The 8,403-nt window shown below is 35.3% G+C and overlaps 1 pseudogene; it reads right to left on the minus strand.

Moving 5' to 3' along the window:
* Positions 1-279: 279 nt before the first annotated feature.
* On the minus strand, positions 280-1,070 carry LOC119530446 (annotated as a pseudogene).
* Between the last annotated feature and the right edge of the window lie 7,333 nt (positions 1,071-8,403).

Raw genomic sequence — 8,403 nt, forward strand, 5'->3', positions numbered from 1 at the left:
TCCCACAACTCATTACCAGTAACACTGAAAAGCAAAGCAGTTTGGAAAAGAGGATGGAAGGGTAGGGGAGATAAAAAGGAATTAAGTTGATCAAGTGGAATTAATCTGTTTTTTTTGCTTTTTGTTTTTTGTTTTTTTTTTTTAAATTCTTGGGAAGTATGAGGTCCTTGGCAAGCACAGCTTGTTTCTGCAGTTTCTTTTTCAGACGTATACAAAATGGAACCAAAATGGAGAATCCCTTAAGAACCTGCAGCGATGCAACATTAAAAGCTCCGATTATCAAGTAGCAAGTGTTCTACTCTTCAGTTGCCAGCCACATCCTCCTTCTGTGCCCAAGAGTTGGCGGGATGAAAACATCTTCCCTGAGATTGTTTTCATTTCTTCATTCTCAGCATCCAGGTGTGCATGGCTCAGCACCTTAAGGAAGTCAGATATTTTTGCCAGCACATATGTATGACTATAGCCTTAGAGCACTTGATGTAGTGCAGGTAGTCCCGAAATGTGTGAATCAGGTTGATTGTGTTATCTCAGGCCTGGCATTGGTGTGGTGAGGGAACAGCATGAAGCCATTGTTGTCACCCACAGCGGTATCTGTATCTTCCTTGGTTCCAAGGGATTAGAGAGGATCTGTGGAGCTGTGTAGTTGACTCTGTGTCCTTCTTTGAACTCTTGCATCAACACCTTTCCAATGACCACATCGTAGTCATCTCTAAACACTGATGCAGACTCATGAAACATCGTTTTTGGGCTCAGCAAATCCAGCCTCATCATGCTTATAATGAATAACTGCCCTGTTATCTCCTTCCTTGCCCTCATCTTGGAATGGACAAATTTCTGAAAGACAGAGGCAAAACCGTTTCATTTCAATGTGCCAGTCTGATGCACAATTGAATCCTTGGATGCAGGGAGATTTTCAAGGTCGTATAGCATAGAGTAAATCCTGATTCTAGATTTACCGAGAAATTCCTGGGGACCCTCTTTAATAAGTCATCAGCACCATGTGCCTGAAGTTCCTTGCAGAATTTCAAAGAAATACTGCCCATCCCTTTGGTTTTGTCTTCATTAGGGTTGAAGGAGAGCTGGCGGTTGCGCCGGAACCGGGCTGCTCGGTGAGGAGGGCAGCTGCGGTTCTGCAGGTGGGTTCAGGCTTCCGGGGGCCCAGATGCCGCCCTGACCCAGCTGGAGGTGAACAAGCCGTCAGCAAAGACGCTCGCGCTCAAGGTCAAAATGCGGCCACTGAAAATGAAATAGGAGAAGAGGCTAGCATTTGCAGATTTTGATGGGGTCTTCTATTATATTGCTTTACTTTTTGAAGCTTATTTTTACAAACTTTCATGCAATTTTTAGCTTTTATCATAAAAGGTCTTCATCTAAATAGATTTATATTCCCACATAAATTCTGTGCTCTTTAAACTGGGAACCAAGAGCTGGTCTACTACTTACCTCTTGTAACTAGATGCTATTCTGGTTTCAAGCACACAGATATCACTCAAGAGATGTTCTTTAAAATTGATGAGTGTGACAAAAAGAAATGAGTGTTGTTGTTTTTCCAGAACAGATTCTCACATTTCATGTCCCTTAGAAATAAAGAGAAAGGAAAACATAACTGTGGAAAAATCTTAACCATAACTTTAATCTTTACTCATGAAAGGGGAATGTCTAATTTTTTCTCTTGTTCTAAATTCAAAAATGGTAATTAAAAAATGTTGAAAATGGTCATGTCATTGGCTTTTGTTTGAATGGCTCCATTGAAGATCATGTTGAAAAAGTGATTAATCCCTGTCCATTAAAATCACTTCCTGTAGGTTATCTTAGTAAATGTTAATATAAAACTCACAGAAATTCCTATCATACTTAATGTGTTAAGAAACAATTGTAAATATATGGCTTATGCCTTTTTGAGTCAATTAGACAGTAAATCATTTTCTAATCAGTGACTCTCAGAGTATAATAACTATCTTATTAAATTAAAACTTCAAGTGGCATAGCAATTTCAGTTTAAAGTAAGATGTGTGTTAGGACATCCCCACCCTGGAGTGAGCCTTCTCTCTAAATCCTTTATGAATGTTTTTCTGCAAGTGAATGATTCATATAAACTTTAGTGTTTGTGCTAACGGAAGTAATTCTCTCTTTTTTTCTTTCAAGTACCTCACTTGTTTGGTGTAGTAAGAAATAAACTTGTGGTTTGAAATCGATTTTTCAGCATATCAATTTAGTAGAAATTAGCTATGTAGAATAAATGAATGATTTTGGCTTTATTGAACTTGATTTCAGCATTTGTTTTTATAATACCTATTCATCTCTATTCCGTCTAACCCAAAAGCAATATGATGGAGGTATTTTTTCATAAACTATCATTTTTTTATATTCTTCAAGATATGAAAGGATCCTTACTACTCTTCTTTAGTTGTAACACAACTCAAAAGCTTCTAAATTTATTAGTTTCATGTTACAAAATCTATTCCATTAATTCTTTTCTTATAATTACACTCTCTAGGAGTATGAGTTTTGCATAGTAAAGCTGTGAAAGCATCTTTTATTCTTTCTACCATATGTCCAATCATCTTAAATCATTCTCTTTTTTCACCTTTCCTCATTTTAACTTTTGGACCATCATTTCATGTTTGAAGCTTTAAATTTTCCTTTAATTTATTCAATTGAATTAAACATTTAATTACTACATTTCATTTCTTTTGTTCTGCTAATTGTTTATTTTTAAAAGCAAGAAACCAAAAATACATTTAGAAACTTAAATGTCAAATATAAAAGTAGTTTCATTTGAAGATGAATGTTTTAATCCATAGTAATAATTCAATTTACCTTCAATACGAATAAAGCAAATAAAGCAAAAGAAAGAATATACTTTGCTTTATTTTTATGTTAGCACCTGAGTTTAATGGATGTAAAAAGTTTAACACTGTGTAAAACCTCGTTAAATAGTTTTCTTTCTACAAAATTTGTAATAGTTTCATTAAAGAATATAATCTTAAGTTTCAGGATTTTACTCTTCTACCACATGCTACCTATTCTATCAAAATTTGGAGAGAAACCTTGGGATTTTACATTTAGAGAAATGATGCTTTGGGAAGGATAAAGCCTACAAAGTAATATTTTGAAGAATTTTGAGAACAAGTCATACTTTAATGTTAAAAAGCAATCTTTGTCTTTTAAACCCAAAAGAAAATATTGCCCTCTTGTTTTGCTGCATGTATGTCTTTACTGACATGATAAAAAAAAAAAAATGTTGTTCTTTCCCCTTCACGCTTCTCTTTTTCTACCAATTTTCTATGCAATCTGGTAGGGGACTGATGCTTGAGGAAGAAATAACAATACGTTTTGACTTTCTTTTAGGAAAAGACTTCTCACCCCATGCACAGCAAGGGCTAGAAAGGGTGACCTAAACACAGACTGCCTCTTCTTTCTGAGACTTCTCGATTTCCCTTTTTCAGACCAAGCCATATTCAAAAAACACTTTGAAATGTTGAGAATAGCAGTTGGCCAAAGGAAGTATAGTTGTTATGTCATCAGTGCCTAGTCAGCCACTTTGCTTCTACCACAGTGTCACTGAAAAAGGGAAAATGGCTATTTTTGTACCCCCTACAGAGAAAGAATCCTGGGAAAATAGCAGCATCATTTGACTGCCCACTCTTCAGCGCTTGGGCAGCACTCAATCATGGTGCTTTCAGAAGATAGAAAATATTCCAAAGTGCAACAATGCAGACCTTGAACAATCTCTAGGGGAAGTCAGGACCTCAGGAAAGCAGTGAGAAGACAGAGGTCTCAAAGAAGAGTCTCTGGAAAGGAACAAGCATGCTTTATTTTTATGGACATGTCATTTTCCTTGCCTGTGAAACCTGCTGAAGGGGAACGTGATTTTATTTTCAGCCATCTATGCATGCCATCCCTCTTCTTCAACTTCTTGTTCTTGTATCCATATTCAAGCAGTCCTCTCTGACAATGACTCTGTCAGCTTGCTCTACATCCTTTCCCAAAGTTATTACAGGTCAAGCTTGAATTCCCCTTTTGAACTTTGTAAATCTCAAACAGTCATCTGGATTGTTTCCTAGCAGTAGCTAGGATTTGTTTGATACATCTCGGTCAGCGCTTTTTACTCCAATTGATAAATTGTCTATTCTTTCACTTTGCACCTGTGGATTCAGAATCACAATTGTTTAATCGGTTTTTATCCTCCAAAACAACATCAATAATTCATGCCAAAAAAAAAATGGTTTGCATTTTTAGACTCAGCCTCCTTGATTCTGCACATAAATGGAACTGCAAATATCTATCTATGAAGGGAGATTGAATTCTCACCTCCTATCCATCATATTCAATCTTTCAATTGTTTCCCTTTGACAAGAGACCTTTGGAGATGAAAACAAGAATGATTTGAAGTAGTTTTACTAGGAAGTGCAAATCACTTAAAATTCTACCCTTTGCTTCAAAGTTAAGAGTAAATTCCCTGAGGGCATGTGAGAAATGGATAGGATTTCCCGGATACTTCGAGGGGTATGAACTTAAGAGGAAGAAAAAACACATTCTATCCTCTATGCATTCCATGAGAGGCCTCTATAGTACTGAGCTGGTTTAGGGATGCTGTAGCTTGCCTAGAGACTTGCCTGCTAGTGCTAGGTTTCCATGAGCATAGTTCAAGCTAGGGTTTCCATTCTCAATCCCAACTTCCTCCTCAAAGAGAGTAAACATGAGATGCTAACAGCAAAAATAATTGTTTATTTGGCTGAAGGGTTTGTGAATGACTACGAGTTTATCAATTAGTCCTCAAATAACTAATTTGGCATTGCTTTTAATTTTCATATTTGAACAAAACTTGAGATGAAAGAATATTTGTGAAAGTGTATAAGTTAGATAAATTATACTTTTATTCATTCTGCCCTAAATAAAAGTAGAAACTAAATAGAAGGTTGTAGGGTGTGTATATGTTTGTGTGTATTTCAGGATCTAAGAAAGAGAAGCAATATAATGTGAATTGTTGGTGTAAGAGGCTGGTTTTAGGTTTGTGTGAAAGTAAACTAAAGGAAATTATGAAATTCCTTTCCCAGGAGATCTTTAATAGCATCATGGGTTGAATCTGCTGGGATCTTTATAACAAATTCTGCCTGCAGCAGAATAATGGATTTTGAAGACTTTTCATGGAATTTTATATCCTCATGAGTATGTGAAATTGAGTTCAGAAGTTAACAGAAAAAGGATTCAAAATTCCTTAGTCTGTTTTCTTCAAGCAAGTTAGTTATTTGATCTTGGGTTGCATTTTCTTCATTTGTAAAGTTTTTAGTGTTAGACTAGATCAATGGTTCTTAATATTTTTGTTATAGAATGCAATTTTGAGAGGTTGTATATTTCCTGAAGCCTCTCCTTTAACGCTCAGGGATCCTTGGGACTATGCTAAAAACTAGAATTAATGATATATAGGGTAGCATAGTGCAGTTTGATTCTTATATTTTAAATGTGATGAGAGTGTAAAAAATTACATAGATGTTTTTAGGAAAATGACAATCTCACGTGGTAAATACAGGATACACTCAGAAAAAAATACACACATATGAAATGCTTCTGTGTAGCGTGTCATGAGCCTCAGTGAACACTGCATCTATCAGTGACTTGGGGATAGACTGCAGAGGCATGGAGTCAGAGAAAGGGGAAGGATACAAGTAGATTCAAGTCAAAGAAAAAACCCCTTTCAATTAGGATATAGTAAGAGCAAGAAAGTGAACACTCAAAAACACACAGGTATTGTTAGAGATGACAGGCAAATTTCCTTGACCAAAGCTAGAGACCATATTAAAGAATAAAGAGAAAAAGTTGTTGGATTTCCTTGACGATCCAAAAGAAGAGTTTGAATTTAATTGCCTAGCAATGCAGTACAACTATCAGTAAACAGCAAGGATGTGACAATGGGAAGTATTTTTGGAGAAGATAATACTGAGTAGACAGGAAAAGAGTGAGAACAACGTACTATGTAGGAATCAACTGTAATAGTCAAAAGAAAAGGAAATAATGGCAACTTAGGGAATGTTTGTAGTTGAAGAATTAGAAAAAAATGCACGTCTATAAATTATTATTGCAAATAAATAATAGGAGAAATGTGGTGATGCATTAGAAAAAGAGAAATGGTAAAAATCAATGTAAGGTTTAAAGCCCAATAATTCAAAATTATGGGAAGACCTTGCAGGTGATGAAGACTGTAGGGGTAGGAGACCCCTGGCCTCAGCTTTTGAAGTAATAAGGTCTGGGGTATCAATGTGTTAACTGGGCATTCCAGTGGTGAACTCTTAAAAGCAAGTGGAGCAGAAGTGAAAAGTTTTAGGTGGATGCAGATTTGGGAAACATATGTCTATCCCAAAACTGCTGTCTTATGCTCATATTGCTCCAACAAGTTCATTTGGGATTTATTTTAGTGTTTATATTACTGTCTTGTAAAACAAATATCAATTTCTTAGTATTGAAAACTGACTATTTGACCAACTATTAATTCTTTCTAAGATCTTGGAAAAATAGTTAGTCATATTCATTCAATCAGGAATCCCTTCATGTATATTTTATCTCAAAATGAAAATAAATTAAGCTTTTCATTTTATAATGAAAACATTAAAATACATTAAATATTATTCAGAGAAATTTTAACAATCCTTAAAGTCAGAGAGTTAATTTTGCACATTGACTTTTTCACATCAAACTGTAAACTGGGGTAAGTCTGGTCGTGTGCTAGTTGTATCTAGTTTTCAGATGTAAACTGAATAGTTTGGGGACCAAGGACATGCTTCAGATTATAGTAATTCTGTTCAAGTCTGTGTTGAAAATATCCACATTACTATAAATATACAGAATACAATTACAGTATGTTTCTCAAAAATCTATTTCTCAGCATCTCGAAGGACAGTCTTCAGAGCAGGGGTTGATGGGTAGATTACATGTGATGAATATATCCAAATGGTAGAGTTCTCTAAGTGTTTGGACTCTTTCCTCACACTACTCCAAGGAATTCTTGACATTTCAGCTTTTTGTAGTACAGATCACTATTGAATCCAGGTTTTATTAAAAACAGCAGGGGGAAAAATGAGAACTACTCCCAACTTCCCAACTGCTTGAACTAGCATATTGAATTCAAACTCTCTGGTAAATGCACATGTGTCCTAATAAACTCAGCTCAGTCTAAAATTATGTTCTTTCCTTTTTGGTTTAGCTCCCTGAAAATCTACTCCCACATGAATTCTCCAGATTTCTTTATATATAAAATTACAAAATCAGGCTGTTATTTTGGATGTATAAGCCCTTTCAGATTTGACTTTGTAATTGGCCCCTGTGGCTTTCTGGATACTAATTGTAGTCAGAGATCTGGATGACCTGTGGGTTTTTTATTGGCCAGAGATGCTAGTGGGAAGTTGCATGTTAAATTGGGTACCTGATTTCATGGGGATACCAGAACACAAGAGTATCATAGGCCAACTAATGAGGCAGACGCCCTAGTTACTGAGATACTAAGGCAGAGGGAAAGCATGTTCCCACATATGGAAATATCTACCTGACCAGATGATAATCAAAATACATGAAGATGAAAGAAATTGAGAAATAGTCAGTTGATCTCCAAGTCCCTAAGCCCACATCAATGAGCAGATCTAAAAGATACAAACTGATTTGTATAAACAAAAATCTAGGGTTCTCTCAACTCTTTCATGTCTTTGCTTAAATATCACAGTCTGTGAGGCCCAGCTCTGGCCATCCTATCTTAACGTTTTACATAAACATATACCTAACCAGAAATTTATTTGTTCCAACGTGGTTGTTTTGTCTGTCCCCACCTAAACATAATAAGAGTTTCATGAAAACAGGGAGGTTGAATATTCTTGAGGATGGATGCTGAAAGAGGGCCATCAGAAGGGTGAGTTGAGTGAGAGACTCATTAAGGGAAAAAATTTAATGTGGTACCAAAAACTCAGTAATCAAGATACATAATATTTTTATTTTATTATTTTATTTAGATTTTATTTTATTTAGTTGTAGATTTACAGAAAATATATGCAAAATATAAAGAGTTCCCATATACACTTATGCAGTTTTCCTTATTATTGACATTTTGCATTAGTGTAGTACCTTTGTTACAATTGATAAAACAATATTATTATACTATTAACTATAGTCCATGGTTTAACTTTGGGTTCACTGTATTGTACAGTCTTATTTTAAAAATTTTTATTCTAGTAACATATATAAAATCTAAAATTTCCCCTTTAAACAACTTTCAAATATATAACTAAGTGGCATTAATTACACTCACAATGTTTGCTACCATCACTGCCATCCATTATTAAAATTGTGCGTCACCCCAAACAGAAGCTCTGCAACAATTAATCATTAGCTCCCTATTCCTTAATGCCTCTTCTCCTA

The sequence above is a fragment of the Choloepus didactylus genome, chromosome 3 (genome assembly GCF_015220235.1).
Source record: "Choloepus didactylus isolate mChoDid1 chromosome 3, mChoDid1.pri, whole genome shotgun sequence".
NCBI lineage: Eukaryota > Metazoa > Chordata > Mammalia > Pilosa > Megalonychidae > Choloepus > Choloepus didactylus.